Source organism: Adiantum capillus-veneris, chromosome 10, assembly GCF_014529385.1.
Source record: "Adiantum capillus-veneris isolate H3 chromosome 10, ASM1452938v2, whole genome shotgun sequence".
In the NCBI taxonomy this organism is placed as follows: Eukaryota; Viridiplantae; Streptophyta; class Polypodiopsida; order Polypodiales; family Pteridaceae; genus Adiantum; species Adiantum capillus-veneris.
This window is the reverse complement of record NC_140940.1, coordinates 78,773,689-78,790,692: the sequence shown is the minus strand read 5'-3', so window position 1 is coordinate 78,790,692 and position 17,004 is coordinate 78,773,689. Positions and strand designations below refer to the sequence as shown.

Sequence of the window (17,004 nt, the reverse complement as noted above, 5' to 3'; positions counted from 1 at the left end):
GTGTTATACTTTTTGTTGTTCTCTCCACTCAAGCACTCTTGTTATTCTCATTAGGAAGCTATTCTAATGAAATGTTCACTACGTTCATGCTATTTTCCGCTACACACAAGTTATTAGACAATTAAATGTTACATTGACTTATCAAAGCACAAAAGTTGCTCATTAGATTTTAGTTTCATTTGCCATCCTCGTGTACTACATCTTGATTGGAGATGTCATCTCTTGGCAACATTTTGAACGCATATGCACTATGTAAGAGGTTGACATAGACAAATTATACATGGTGAGATGAAGAATCAACACACCAAGTTCTTGATGTGTGTTATGCCTTAAAGGGCATCTCTTGGATTGTTCATATGTTTGAAAGTGTCTCAATTGTTGTCTCTTGGACTATGGTTACCTTTGAGAGCACAACAGGTTGTTGATGAAATTCCAATCCCAAAGGTCATCTCTTGCCATGTATGCAAATGTTGTTTACTTTTGAGATTCCAAAAAGTTGTTAATTGGTTGAGAAAGATGTATATTTCAAGCACTTATTGGTCAATATGTATGCCTAGTGCGATGCCCTTCTAAGAAGGACATGTCCAACATAGACAATGAAGCTTTTGGTAGTTTTTGTTAGATACAAAGCGAGGGTGTCTCATCAGATTCAAGCATCTTGGCTTGCATATTCAAGGGCAGTGGCATTATGCAAAAAGCTCATATGGTGAATATATACAATGTGAAATTATTAGTCGAGGATGATCCAAAAAAAACGATACGCTTGGCATCTTCTGTTGAAACATATGACAATAGTATGGTATTTGCAAAAGCACGAAAAGTGCTTAGCTACCTTCCTATTCAAAATTGATTACATAATATGTCCAAGTGGCGAAGGACAAAGAAGATCTAGGTTGTTTTTCTCGGATGCAAAGAGAGGACCTCTTAGTAGATTCAACATCTTGACTTGCATCTTCAAATTAGGGAAGTGCCATTATGCGAAAAGATGATATGGTGAACATATGCAGGGCGAAATTATTAGTCGAGGACGAATCACGATCCAAAAAATAGAGGAGAGAGGGACGGCACCACATTTGCAAACTCTAAAGGTGTGTTAAGTGGTCACACGAGATGAGTTTATATAGAGGGGAGCAGGGGGCTATATATAGAGATACGATATATAGCACAACATGCACTCCAACCCTTACTCCCTACTTGAAACATCTTCCAAAAAATTAAAGGCGCCCTCTTTGAGTCACTTTATCCCAATCCACTTGTGATAAGTCCTCCTATGGTACACTCTACACTGTCTTATGACCAAACTCCAAAATAAACTAAGTAAAAAATGCACCAAACTTTAGAGGAAGCTTAGCCACCATTTCCGTACTTGAGAAATTCTAAACTACCCTCATGAGACGCTTCATGTGGAAACACATTGGATATACTCGATACATGCTCTCTCTTGACCACTTATTTGCTTTATATTTTTTTGAGATTGGGGAGACCTAATGCCAAAATTAACACAATATCTCAAAACTTCACCAAGCATCAAGTAGAGATGGAATTTATAAGCCTTAATATGGACATTTGACATTTAAAGTTTTTAATCTATTGCCTCTTGTAGTAGGGAACACATTCTCCCGTTGAACTAGATATATATGCAATGAGTTTCAAGGAGTGTAGCACCATTTGCAGTACTTGTATCACCTTTAAGCTACACTAATAAGTATTTTCATAATCAGACCATAAAAAAGTAAGAGATGGCGCCACAATCTCTCCTTTGAAAGTAGACACAGTAAATAGGTCTTGCACAACTTTCCTTGGGAAAATCTCACCATACAATATACCTTCTAAAAAAAACAAAAGCAACTCTAAGATATGAGAAAATGATATAGACAAGTGCCCAAACTTAGGTTCTTTGCAAAAATGAAATACAAGAAAAAATAAAAACATCAAAAAATAACTTAATAAAACATAGTATAAGTACCATAGTACATACATATATTAAAAAAATACGTAAGTATAAAATAATCACTATATTGCGATGTGGAAAGGCATGCTTAGTAAGTATATATATGGGTTGGACCTAGAATTTGTTACTTGTAACTAGTGACTACATAATTACTATATAGTAATTGCATTGAATTTAGGATTTGCTACTTCTAACTAGCAAGTCAACATAGTTACTATATAGTAATTGTGTGGAATTGGGATTTACTACTTCCAACTAGCAATTACACATAGTTGCTATATAGTAATTGCATTAGTCCAAGGATTTACTACTTCCAGGTAGCAACTCCACTTAGTACTATATAGGAAATCTAGAGCTACTTGAAAGTTGCTAGTTCCATCCAGCAATTATAGACCTATCATATAGGAACTTAAGAATTCTGTAGTTCAATCTAGCAAAAAGCTCCTTACTTCCTACTTAGATCTAGGAAGTACATGGAACCCAAAACTAATTTCTATATGGTAACATGTCAAAAGCTCCTTGTGCTTGCTAAATTTGGCTTGACTCAAAACTTTAAGGAACCTCACTCTGCAGAGACCGTAGCTGATGTGGATTAGAGACTTGTTAACAATGGTTTGTCAGAAGAGTCTTGGATTACTTTATGAGGCTGCAAAATAAACAGGAGCTTCCTCATCTTTTCGCTGTTAATGGTATGTCTCCATCTTAGAACATGCATGCCTGGAATTACGTCCCAACGCAGTTACCCACGTCCCAGCTAATCTACCAATCTACCACACTTGGGTGATAGAAAAATTATTACATTTTTCCTCTTTTTATAAGCGCGCGCACACACACATTACAAACCCATTCCATCTTTCTGCCACGTTTCTCATTTCTTTTCCTTTTCATTTGCAACTAGTGAGGTATCTTCAAGATACATCATACTAGTTACCTGTTTTGTTTGCTCCCTTTTGAAATGAATTTCTAAAAGAATATCACTGCCTAATTGTCCTTCCTTTGCTCTAAAGCATATATAGCTTAACTCGTTTCCCCCCTCCCCCAAAACAAAACACCAAAGCCCCCACACAATAAACAAACACACAAAACGTCCTTTCGTTTTCTGTTCCTTTACTAAAGCATGAATATCTCTTGTCAAAAGAAATTATCTCTTGTCAAAAGAAATGAAAAAAAGATTGTACCAACAGACTGCTCAATTTTGGATTCATTAGGCACGGGGGTCGGGATAGCATCCTACGGTGGCACACAGTTTACCAGTATGTCCCTACGATTCTTGAAAATTACTAGGAAGGCAAGAATCTGGGTAGATGCCGGGGGCGGAGTTAGGGAAAATAAAGTTGTGCATGGAGCTGAATCCGGTAGTGCTGCATGGGAGCCGACAAGTGCAGCTTGCATGCTCTCTCTCTCTCTCTCTCTCTCTCTCTCTCTCTCTCTCTCTCTCTCTCTCTCTCTCTCTCTCTCTCTCTCTCTCTCTCTCTCTCACACACACACACACACACACACACACACACACACACACACACACACACACACACACACACACACACACACACAACAGAGAAAATTTGCATGTCGGCATGAGCTCTCTGTCGCTCACGATACATGGGATACGCAGGCCGAAGGGAGGCAGTGTCGCTTCTGTAGATTGAGGAATGCCTCAACCGACTCGAGCAGTGTTTGTGCATCGGAAAAAGGGAAGGAGAGAACGATTGCGGGAAGAGGGGGGCGGGGGGGGGGGGGGGGGGGGGGGGAGGGGGGCCTTATGCCTCAGCCTTCGAGAGCAGTGTGCAGTCAAAAAGGGGGGGATATTGGAGAGCATCTCCCAATTAATGGTTTTTTAAAAATATGTACCAGTATCCAGGCCGTAGTGAACACCATCCCCAAGAGCTCGTGCACTCAAACCTAGCACATTAGGAACAAGTGATAAAATCACAAGGCCTGCCACATGGACATAGTGGTAAAAACATACCTACCACTTAGAAATAGCAAGTGTTCAAAACAAATTTGATACTTCATGCAAATGGTTGGGACAGGAGAGAAATTGGTTTGAAGTGTGTTATTTATCATCATTATCGAAATCCAATTGGTCATCTAGAGCTTCACATACACATAAGGATCTCAAAACTCCCTCTAAGCTAATAGAATTCTGACTGCAATCTTTTCTTCTACATCAATCTTGGCTTGCATGCAAAGTGAGTCAACTTCCATGCCCATAGAGTTTTGACCTATAATCTTTTCCTTCTACATCGATTTTGGCTTGCATGCAAAGTGACTTGACTTGACCACAAGGAACTTTTGACCTTTCTCTACATAGCAAAAAAAATAAATTCTCTATGTTTTTTACTACTTTAGATATACATACCTAATAAAAGTCCAAACTAGAGAACGTGAAACATTCTCTATGTAGTGATTCAAGCATAGAATCTCATTCTACATATACAAAATTATCTATATAGGTAATTTGAACACCTAATTGCTCTTTCGCCTATATGTATAATCCCTAATATCTATATGGAGAAAATCTCTAACTCTTTGTAATTAAAATTGACCATAATTAAAGCAACAACTATACTTAAATATCACATCACAAATCATGTAGACAAAACGTATAAAAGACAAATTTTGAGAGCTCACCACATTACAATGTTTTAAAATCATTAAACATAGTTCCAATTTAAAAGACCATAATAACTTCCTAAAGTCAAAATCACAAGTTTTTGTCATGAAATATGCTTCTAACAAAGAAGTTCAATATCATTGGCACTCAAAGGTGACTAGCCATGAATGACTATCTTCTTCATCTCGATTAGCCAACTCGTAACTTGCTTTACCATCAAGTGGCTATCTAGATTTTTCAAATCCTTAGTATAAGCCTTGAAGGTAATCTCCTCTTTCTTCAAATTCAGATACACCTTTCGAAGCGAAAAATACATCTCATTGAGTGTTCTCTTCTTAGTGTACACTAATAAGAGAGTCTCCATATCCTCTAATGTGTACGAATCCATCTACAATAAAAAAAATCTAATAAGATATTTTATATGGATTCACTACTAATCTTTATAAGCATGTACTTTTGAACACTCACCTTTGCAACCTTTGCAGAATCATCATAATCAATATTTTTCTTTGAACTTGTACTCACAATCTAATCATAAAAAGAGAAGAAATCAATCTTGTACTTAGACTCTTTATAACACAAAATTAAGTTTACCCCTAAATTAAGTTATATACCTTTTCGTTGACATTGCTCTCTCTTTTGCGAGCGATGTTAAGCTCACTAAGTGTTTTCATTTTCTCACTCATCTTCAATATAAAAAGCATAGAATAAGAAGTTAAAAATCAAATTAGCAATATTCTTTTCCAAGATTATAAAAAGTTAACTAAAGAGAAGAACACTTACCTTTCTCTTTCTGCCACTCTTACGTTGACAAGATGGATCCTAATGAAAGTGATAGAAAAACCATATTATGTTGTAAACTAAAAACTTTAAAAACCAAAACATTCAATAACAAAAAGAAGTATGAAATGAGAATTACATATAGAACTTTTGATGAAGAAGTCTCAACGGATGTATCAAGATCTTTGTTTGCTAGGACTCTTTTTTATTGTCTTGTGTGTAATAGCTCCGTGTACGACATTGGAAGAAGCTCATCATTAAACATAGCACCATCCTACATTTAAAATAACACTTTAACAAAATCCGATTATGTATTCAAATTATATAAAATCTTTTTGACATACCTCATCTTGGTACTCTTTAATCCCATCAATGTTATTAATTTCCATTAAAAACTTATCAGCCTACAAGTAGAACAAATTTAACTTTCACGAACAAGCATGTTATGTTAAAAAGAGATAACAAAAAGTAAATTATGAAATATTTACCTCTGACATACCATCAAAGCATAACAAATCTCCTTTGACTAGTACACTTTGGTCATGCTGCTTGAAATAGTAGAATCATGCGTTATAGATACTATATATACATCTATATTCAAAAGACTGATACTACAAAACGTTACCTCAAAGCTATCAATCATTTTCTCTTTCTCATCACTAGCATTTGAGACAACATTAAGAGAAGGCTGTAAAAGATAACAATTAAAAAAATATAAATTTCAAGTGATTATTTAATAATAAGTTACTATTGTAAGAATATTCAATACCTCAAGTGAAATTGTAGGATCAATGTTTTCCTCATTGGACTGACTTTTGCTTTCACTTTTCACAAACACCTCCTATTTAAGGTCATAAATAAAATAATTAAAGAATATTTTTAAAAATAAACAAAGTAAATTAAGCAAGTAAAAACAAGGATAACGTTATTATCTACCTTTGACTTTTTTTACTTAAGCTTTGCTTGTTTTGAGGTCACAACCCATTTGTAGATGTCCTCCACATGCCATTTCTATTCATCTCCGATCCTTCCCAAGAAATAACCGCAATTTGATCATGGTTATCGCGAATAATTTGTATAATCTCATCTTTGCCTTTTGTGTTGTGACGTAAGTCGGCCAGCATAGAGAAATTACGAAACCATCTACGAACAGTGCGATAGTTATCAAGCATAATGGCATGATGCTCTTTATGCATTTTCTCTAATAGCTCTTTCCCATAGAGCTTATTAGGATCCCTATCCTTCCCCCTTGGTGGACAAAATATATCGTCATGAGAGGGTGCCCTAACTTTTTCTTTACTAGAGGATGAAGAAATCCGTACACCTATAAATAGCATTCACAAAGATTAGTTCTAATAAAGTCAACCACTTTTGAATCATATATTTGATGCTAATAATCAAAGTATGTTACCATTTTTATTTGGCAAAAATCTTTGTTTTCTGAGGCAACTACTCGAGAGGATCCACTTTGTATTTCTACGCATATTAATGCTAATTAGAAAGTAACATGCTATTGAACAAACATACACTAGTACCTTGCTTGGTCTGAGTTGCAGCTTTAGTCTTTTTAATCATGGCCTCTAGAAATTCTACCAGGTCCGGGTTTTTTACCATAGCTTCAATGTCTTTTGATTGGATCCCAGCCATTTGTACACTAAACACAAAATGAACCACATTAATATTATTGCTTTCAAAAACAATCAAATTACTCTCCCCTAAGAAAATATTTACTAACTATGTTTAGATTCAAGTGTTACCTTTTATTGTATAGTCATGATTGCCACATAACAGGAACCTCCTTTATAAAACCTCCAGCAACAATATTCTTCTTTTTAAAGCTATCCAGCTCTTGTTACTGCTCTTGCACAACCACCAAGTCTTCCACTCTTCATCTTCTTTCACAACATTCCATCGTTTCTCTCCATATTGAGTCTCAATCTCTTTAATCAATGCGACTTCCACTTGCATGATAGCATGATGCACAACCCTTACAACGGCATACTGTAACGTGCTAAAAGAACACAAAGGGTTTAGGGTTGGTTTCATTAGGATAATGTCATTCTCCTGAATCCAAGGTGGAATACTTCCAACACAACCAGGCTCAACTAGTCGTTGTCTTAGCTGTAAGTCTTTAGTTTCATACGCAATTATATTGTTTCCACAATGAAAATCTATAAACTTGTGTAGCAAAGACTCAATGGGTCTTATGAAATCCCAAGTATAGGGCATAACTCTTTGTTGAAGAAGACTCATTCCTGTAGTACTATCAATTTGTAAGATATCATGCCCTTGAATAGATGAAATCCTCTGGCGATAATAGTTCGCTCCAAAGAATATTCTCAAGTTGCCATTATGCTCAAATGAGAATAAGTGGTTGATGCAAGCCTTCCAATGTCCCACATTATTGGTTGGTGTATTCCCTTCATCGCACGAGACCACTACATTATCTCCAACCTTGTAAAGTTCTCCTTTGAAGAAGACCTTGTTATAAACCCCAACTTTTGTTGCATCTTTATTTAAATACTCAACACAAAATCTTTTCTCCTCTAAAGTTGTATCTCGGTAAGATCTTTTCTTCCCACCAATGACAATCCCCTTTTGTCCAAGCACTTGTGTACATGGGGAGTCCACATTGAGCCTTGTGCCAGACCCCACAAAATTTTGGCTTTCTCTATTGAAGAGACTTTCAGAATCCCACATCCATGCCACTCTGGACATTGTAACCAATTGTCACCAATTGTCATTGTCACCTAAGTAACCTTCTGGGGGGACCAGAGAATTATGAAAAGCTTTAAAGATCCTTTGTGTTGGCAGAAGTCTATCTCTATCTATTTTAACATTTGAGAAAACTCTAGTGAAGAGTAACCTTTGATGGTAGTTCACCAAAGACAGCTCATCCTCCTTGTGATTTGTCTTCACACGAACATAAATAGACACCATGCGCTCATATAAATAGCACCATATTACATCATGACTGCCGTGGCGCAAAATGTCATCAATAATTTCACCAAACCCTGACCAAACAGATAGAAAATCAAAATAACCTTTGATTTCTAAAATAAATTCAATTTATTTATAAGAGAATATGCCTAACCTGCAACATGCTCCAGTGGAGCTGAGTTTGAACCAAAAATATCTTCTGCTCTAACCCTCCATGATGCAAGGAGTTTGCGTATCAAACTTATATCTTCCAGAGACCATCCATTATCTCTAGTGAAGTTGAAAAATGCATGGGAAATTTCTATGACAAGAAGACCTAAATCAAAGAGGTCTTTGGGTACTCCCCTCACTTCACATAGCACCTATGGTAAGCACCATTGTATGAACTTCTGATTCTCCTCTGCCTTGTAGCTCTCATGATACTTGCTGGGAAATCTAGGCCAACGACCATAGCGAATGTGACTAGGGACAACTCTACTCACTCTTTCAGTGGCATCATCAACCATATTTTTCACATCATTACTTAGGGATTTCATGAGAGCACCAATATATTTCGAGAACATGTTTAATGACAATATATGCATACAATCAAAAACTAGGTCAAGATATGGATTAAACCCATGTAAGTCATAAAATCTCCACAGTGGAGACACTCCAGAAAGACCACATTCCTTGAGTAGGGCTTCACATTGGCCCTCTGAGAAGGCCCTTTTGGAGGCTAAGATAGCAGTAGCGGACTCTGACACTTTGCAGGAGGATATCTGAATTGATACCTGTTTTTGTCATAAACGTATCTTCCACATCCTTCACTATCCAAATGAGCACTTGCCTTTCATCTACGACAAAAGGATTGCCCTCCTTCTTTAAAGTAGCCGATCTTGCATTGGGCGGGGTGATCTCCGGTCACCATCATCAACATAGCTCGAGCTGTGAACCTTTGCAAAGAGGACATAGGGGACAACATTGGGATCAAATCAAGAGGGTAATTGAACTCTATCTCTATTCCATCGACAAACAACCTCTCCAAGTCCTCCATTAAATGCCTCAAAAAAACAAGAAACAACTTTGACAAACTCCCAATTATCTTCTTGCAGCTGAAGGGTATAAAAACCACTAGCAAATCTCCTACCTCTGATTTTTTCCCACCATTAAGAATCTTTATCTCCACTACTCCACAATTCTTTTGAGTAGTTCGAGATGTTTGAAAACCATCCCAATGCAAAAGCAATGCAAAGTTTTGTGGATCACCCTACAAGTTTTAAGAAATAAACGTATAAGTCTTATCAAATAACACCTATGCACAAAGAAGAACGGATTGAAGAATACCTCGCATACGTGTTTGCAGCTACAAAATGATTTCCGACAAGATTTGCACAATATCTTGTACATCTCCTCCCCATTTATCCATGTCTTTTCAATCTCATTCTCTGGGCTTGGCCAAGCTCGAATGGCATGTTTGCAATCAGCATTGGGACAAATAATAGGCAACTCAAAGTGAGCATTCGGATTCCAAAATGTATTCACTTCTTTACATTTTGCACCATCCCAAAACTCATCTATATTAGTCACTATGGTTACATTGCCATCTGCTAACCACCTGTTCTGGTTCCTCCACATCTCAAGAAAGTCATGACAGATGGTTTGGCTTTTGGAGAGGCATCTCAATTGTTCACTGATTGAAATGTAATCAAAACACAACATTTCTTTTTGAGGAATATTGCACACTGTGCATTTCTCAGAGCAATCTATGCAATCTCTTTTTAGTTTTTTTTTGCCATGATGAGATCCATTGCATGTGCATTGAACAACATTTCCATTATAGTTGTCCTCCAAACTGGGATAGTACAACATAGGAATATGCATATTGTTAAGACATCCTTGACATACTCTATATCTATTTGCCTCTACCATCCCAAGACCTGAGAACATTGTGGTGAGATGATCCCAACAAGCTGGCACATAAATGTCACCAAGGGATCCATCCCAAGTAGATGGTACTTGGATTAAAAGTTTGCTTAGGCTAACCTCTACTTCACGTGAGTCATGACTACCAACTCGAGAGCCTCCCATGTCCCCAAAAATAATTATGAGCATGCTATCTTGGAAAGCTATAGAAGCCTTATGCTCATCCCAAAGGGTTTGTAGCTCAACTGTCTTGTCTAGTATCTGGTCGTACAAAGACACCTCCTCTTGTGTTTCCTCAACTCCTATTATATTATTGCCATTAGGAAAATGGCACGCGTTTCTGTCTAAATCATTTTTTGTTTCTTCAAGGGATGCAACATTACTTTCAAAGGGGTTAGGTAATGGTGACAACTCTTGGTCCACATGAGAAGGATTTGATGGTTTGTCAAAATTGATGTTCCACATTTGACCATGCATGCTACTCCAATAAGCGTCATATCTTTGACTAGCCTTGCAATGTCTAGTATAAGTTGCACGACTCACCATCCTGCCCCCATTACAATAAGCCCTACAATTACACCACAATTGTCTCGATGTGATTGACTCCAAATCCCTCTCATGAGCAGACAAGTCAGAGGATACTGATCGGTTAGAAGAAATGCTGGAAACTAATTGTGCTCTTGGCACTGAGGGATGTATATTGCCTGAAACTGACCTTCGCATCGAGGGATGTATGTTTCCTCGAGCATCTTGTTGAAGGTGAGCATGATAGGTACTCTTTCCTAAGTCTACGAAACCTTCTGCCGTATGTCGACACTTGTAATTACAAGTGCACCTAAATGTCTTAGATGAAGAGCCCATGTTGACTTGTGACACAATTAAAGAGTTTAAAAAGAGTTACATATTATTCCAAAAAGTGTAACAAAAAGTTCTCCTCATTATTAGCATGAATGATGAGTACATTCATTCAAGACATAATTTCTTGCCAGGAATAAGGCTTTTAATCACATCAAGCCTTTTACGTAAAATCCTAGAAGACATAAGATTTACATCACGATAAACTAAATTGTAGAAGTCAGCGGGATATAATACTTTCTTTGAAAGAACTATAGCCATATTCTCTGACCACCATCGACTGTCATCTACAACTATTCTCGAAATGCATATCGGAGGTTTCTCTTTTCCAAACACATAGAACGTTTCTCGGCCCAAACAATCATTCCTTCGTGTCGCCTAGCTAACTCAGCAACAAGCTCAACTACGATTTCTTGTCCAGCCATAACCTATACATGCATGTTTGAGAGTAAGCATCAAATATTTAACACTTTCATTGTAAATGCGTATGTGTCTATAGATGTAAAATTTAGTCATGCCTATGAACTTTTTTTTGGAAGTGGCATGAAGTGAATCATATATAAGATAGAAGAGACTCATGGGATATAACATCATGACATAGTGTGAATGTGCAAATGTGGGGCCTGCAGTATGTCTCTCCAATTAAGTGATTTTATCACAAAGAACTCAAGCATAAAGTGTAAAGCTTGTAGTGTAAGCCAACAAGCCTAGACAAATCTTCAAATGTATGTATTTGTGTGACGAAGTGTAAAAATAACAACATGTCTATTCGAATTTAAACTATACAATTTTGAGTCACAACAGGTAAACTCAATTAAATTGTTGTTTATTAAAACATTGCGAACCTTAGGATAAAACAATTTAATGATATGAAAAACATGGATGTGGAGTCTACCCACTAGAGTATAAACTATTTTATATAAACCATCCTTAGCTAGCATAAAGTGTTTTCCAATAGAACATTGCAAGACACATCATGAGATAATCTGACACTGTAGATATGTAGCCTATCAAAAACTTAAGCATAAAGTGTGTCCTATGAATTCAAAAAAAAGCTTTTGGAAAAACAAATATTAGTTTGAGTGTGTATGTGTGCATGCGTGCACAAAGCAAAAATAACTACCCGTCTACCACAAGAGATGAGTTACGCTTTTTGATCGAGGGATGACAATGTAGCTCCACAATCCCGCTATGCTCTTGTCAACCCTAAACTTTGCACAAGCAATGAATACATGATTAACTCCCTATCTCTCTCTCTCTCTCTCTCTCTCTCTCTCTCTCACTCTCACACACACTCACACACACACACATTGAAAAAACATGATGTGTTTCTATATTTTAAGAGTGGCTTCTCCACAAAAAATAAAAAATGAGTTGCTTTATTTTCTTTGGTTCTAAAATGTCTTTGGCAAGCCTTCAATCGGTCAATACTTCACGTGAAAAAACCAACAAAGCCAATAGACATTAAGCAAGCCTTCAATCGTTCAATACTTCGATTGTTTTAGAAAGCAAATAAGCATCAAGCAAGTAATGCAAATAATCAGGTCTGATCTCATATTTTTAGTTTCTCAAAATGGGTCTTTCATTTAGTTTGCAAGAGCAGAGTCCCGCTTTGATTTATTTGATTATTAGGTTTTAAGTTTAAAAGTGTAATGTTGATGTCCCACTATCATTTGAGTGAAAATTGGGATTGGTTGCACGTTCCATGTCTAAAATTATGGCCCTTTTTAAGAGAATTTCCAAGTGAAAGGCGAATTGTCATTGGTTAGTTTCTCTAAAGAGAAGGTAATACACGTACAAATTTGTGTATTAAGAGTACTCCTACATTTGAGGACCTTGTTCCCTTAATGTTACAAATATTGAGACGATTGGTATGACTATTACATAGTAAAATTAACTAAGCCCCACTAATCACACTAATGCAAAGTGGGACTCGGCTCTGAGACTTCCCTTTCATATTTTCAATGCTCTAATATACAAAAATTTGAAAAGGTCTCGATTATAGTATAAGGCAACTCACCTTATTTTAATTATTTGATGAGTCTGCTTGAATTTTGGCTGGACTACTTCGATGCTAAGCGCCTCGACCTCCAGTTGTTATGTCTTCGCGAGCACGGTTCTACAGTGCTCAGTCTCTGCAGCTGGACCCTGTCAACTCCGGATCCGCCTTAATCTATGATCCTATAGCTGGGTACTGCAGCTGCTGCAGCAACTGGAGATAACGGCCTGAGCGCTAGCGGGGATGCACGCTGTTGTGCGCTGGCTGTGCTACAGGTGGAGCGAGTTGCAGGTGATGCGCACTGTTGTGCACTGGCTGTGCTACAGATTGAGCGGGAATGGGCGCTGTTGTGCGCTTTCTATGCTATAGATTGAGCGCGCAAGCGGACTGCAGCTGGAGTAGGAGCTATTATAAGCGGCAATCTACAGATATTGGGCACCAAAACTAGGAGCTATGTGCTCCATACAACTCGTCACCGTCAATAATATCCCACCAAATCTTACCAAATCTAACCTCATGGAAAAACTTCTACATCTAATTTACTAACTCAAAATTTACAAGCTTTGTCTCCAAAGATATCTCTAATCCGACTAGTACTTCCTACTGGCTCTACTCATATAATATTCATTCGATACTCCTGCGGATTTTGTGTCATTATAAAAGGCGGATTTGGAATTTGAACGCGCAACGTACGTATGAAGCGACTTCAATCAGAGCTCGAACCCAGCGAGCAGCCTGCGTTGCAGCTGAAGGCATCCCCTACATATAAAAAAATCCTTAACCTCCTCTGTGCCACGACCCCATAACCGCCAATTCCCTGCACGACAGCCAAATCGCCTCGCAACTTCCCCCTTTCTCAAATGTTTTCTCTGCAAACTTCAAGGCATGACGACAACACTTTTGATTCAGTTTCGAAACAGATCTTGACAGATTCTGTTGTTTTTTCGATTTTGTCCAATTGGGTACCCCTTACTAGTCTTCTTGGTGAGTTAAATGCTATCTAGGGGTGAGAGAGACTAGCCCAGCTAGGCCAAGCTGGATGAGGTGAAGATGGATTAGGGTGAAGTTGTTCTAGACCAAGCTAGAACACACAAAAAAATGGGACCTGCCAGGAGATGAACTAGATAGCTGCTCGAAGTGTAGGCTTGATGGAGAGGAGTGAGACTTCAATTGAGGTCCACCAACACCTGTAACACAAAAAGTATATCATGCTCTCTACAGTGGGTGCACCTCAGTGCAAGATACAAGAAATTTAACTCTAATAGAAAGAAAACATCACACATCATTAGAACAACAACACAAAGCACATTAGCAGGCTTTGAACTCATTGGATCGCGGCAAATCATAGAACAAAACACACTCTGGCTAGTAGAACACTCATAGAACTATACTGGTGGTGATCTAGCCTTGATACACTTTTTTTTGGGCACTTGATAGGTGCTTTTGTTAAAAGGAGAAAAAGTCATGGGGGTTCCTTGTAGATTCACGGAGAAGATGGTACGAGATAATGCACAATACGACATTTTCATGCTCTGTCTTGTACTATCCAATGTATGTATTTACAACTATGGAGGCCTGACGGACATCAGAGGTCTTTTCTTTTTTATGCTTTAAGTAGTGTATTCTTTCAAAGGTGGATCTCAGCTATTGCAATGGATGCAAGGAGCGGATTTGTATGAACTAAGTGGAAGCCCATGCACCCACCTAACTTGCTATGTTGATCTCCGTTGTGGCTCCTTCAAGCCCTGTGTACTTTCTAGCCCATTGTAGAAAGAATTTTCTCTATCAAGTTCATCAATCATGCCACCAGTCCCATCAACACCTCCGTCAATAAACCGCTCCTAATTTCCTACAACACTTTGTTCAACTACAGTGCAGATTGCCAATAATTTTCCTTCACTCACGCCATGCATCTAGTCTATTAGTAGATTGGATGTGGCCTACACAAGACCACCATATTATACCACGAGCCGCCACTCAAGGGTACTTATGGTGTGCTTCGTGATTTGCATTGTCATATTGGGCCTTCACATATGTTGTATAATACAAGTAAGTGCGCTGCACGACTAGATGGAGATGGACTTTTTGACGATATAATTCAAGCACTTGAGTATTAAGTCTTCAATATTCTCCCTCCAATGAGCTTTTTGAATATGCTAACAAGGAAGAAGACTTTTATTTCATGGCCTTGCTCAATAGTATTGCTTTCTTTAGGAGGCTCTTTCAACACTATAACATTGTAGATTGTTTGTATGTCAATCTGTGTAAGCAAGGGATACACAAATCTCTCTCTCTCTCTCTCTCTCTCTCTCTCTCTCTCTCTCTCTCTCTCTCTCTCTCTCTCTCTCTCTCTCCTTGAATGGTTCATCCGTTTGGGTGTTCCAATCATTCTACAGGGTCGATGAATTCAATGTGTTGAAGAGGGTTGATGGAAGGTAGATGAACGACAAGATCACTTCAAAACTTCTCCATTAGATTAACTAGTCTAATGTCATGTGTTTCTCCAAAATATTGTAGTTCATGGGTAGATCAATATCTAGGGGCAACGAGGAGCTTTGATGGCATGGTGCCTCAACATGCAGCACCAAAGTATAGTGAAAGAACTTTGGCAAGTTTCCAATGTGAAATCCAATTGTGTGGTGGCTTTGCTTGTGTGCAAAGTCTGCATTGAAGATACTGTAGATGTTAGTTTGTTCCCAAAAAATGCAAAAAATAATTTTAGACTTGGTTTTTGGCGGGATTTAGAGCTATTATATGTGAGCCACGTGAATATTACAGGTTTTGGACTATTGAGAGTGTAGTTAATATTACAAGAATGAAAAACTTAGCTTCCTAAACCGGCCATTTTTGTGTTGTGCATGCAGATAAAATCAATGATCAATATCTTTTGAAAGATGGGAGTCTATGGAGAAAGCTACTTTTGCTTCAGATTTTTTTCTTGCTAGGCACTTGTCAAATTTTAGCTTTACTTTGTTTCAAAATTCCAAGTCCCTCGTGGACATGACTCCTTGTCCTTTGAGTTTCCATTTTATCCGTACTCTTTATTCCAGGGGTGTTGAATACTGCATTTCTTTTCTGAAAATCCTTTGAACCACTTTGTCCATGGTCGATAGTAATTTCTCTTTAGAAACGAAAATAGAAGTAAAGGTTCTTAATATTCTCTTGAAGGCAACAAAATTCCCATATGGCAGGCCTTGTGATTTCATCACTTGGTTAAGCTTAGAAATTTTCTCAGAGTGTAAGTTGGAAACCAACATATTTGGGTAAACAAATATCTAATTTATCATGCTATACACAATTATTTGAGAGATAGATAGATAGATAGATTGTATTATCGTCCACTGAGGTCAGATATGACCCATGGGACCAAAAACAAGCATTACAAATGGTTCCGACTAAGCAGAAAGATGATGATGACGATACATATCAGTTAAGGACTGAGGGTCCATTGGGAGGGTAAAAAGAAATGGAAATGGGGAAAACAAAAAACTAGGGAGGGTCAGCTGTGGAGTGAACTAATTTAGGGTTTCGGAATTCTTGGATGATGGCTTTACCACCTCGATAAACTGCCCATTTACCTTGTTTGCGGGCTTCATGTACCTTCTTGAGCTCATTTGGTTTGGTTTTGAGTTGGTTTGTGGTTAATTCTTCGGTGATCCAAAACGTTGTTCCCTTGAGGAGACGGGATTGGCGTAGTAGCTTTTTTCGTTCTTCTTTGTCCTTGAAGGTGAGAATACAATGTTCGGGTGGTACATGCTTGTGTGTGTCATTGATCCAGGAAATGGTTTCAGGCTCGATGTTGACAGGTTGAAGAATGTTATTGAGAGAGAGAGAGAGAGAGAGAGAGAGAGAGAGGTTGCCTTGGGGGGTGATAATTAAGAAAACTCTAGTACACTATAAACGATGTAATTCAATGGTATTAGCATGTAGTTTAGACTGAGCAGAGTGTGTTCAAAACTA

The 17,004-nt window shown here is 37.8% G+C and overlaps 2 pseudogenes; both read right to left on the bottom strand.

Moving 5' to 3' along the window:
• Positions 1 to 4,683: 4,683 nt before the first annotated feature.
• LOC147449122 (uncharacterized) lies at positions 4,684 to 5,988 on the bottom strand (annotated as a pseudogene).
• Positions 5,989 to 6,115: 127 nt separating this feature from the next.
• LOC147449121 (uncharacterized) lies at positions 6,116 to 9,249 on the bottom strand (annotated as a pseudogene).
• Between the last annotated feature and the right edge of the window lie 7,755 nt (positions 9,250 to 17,004).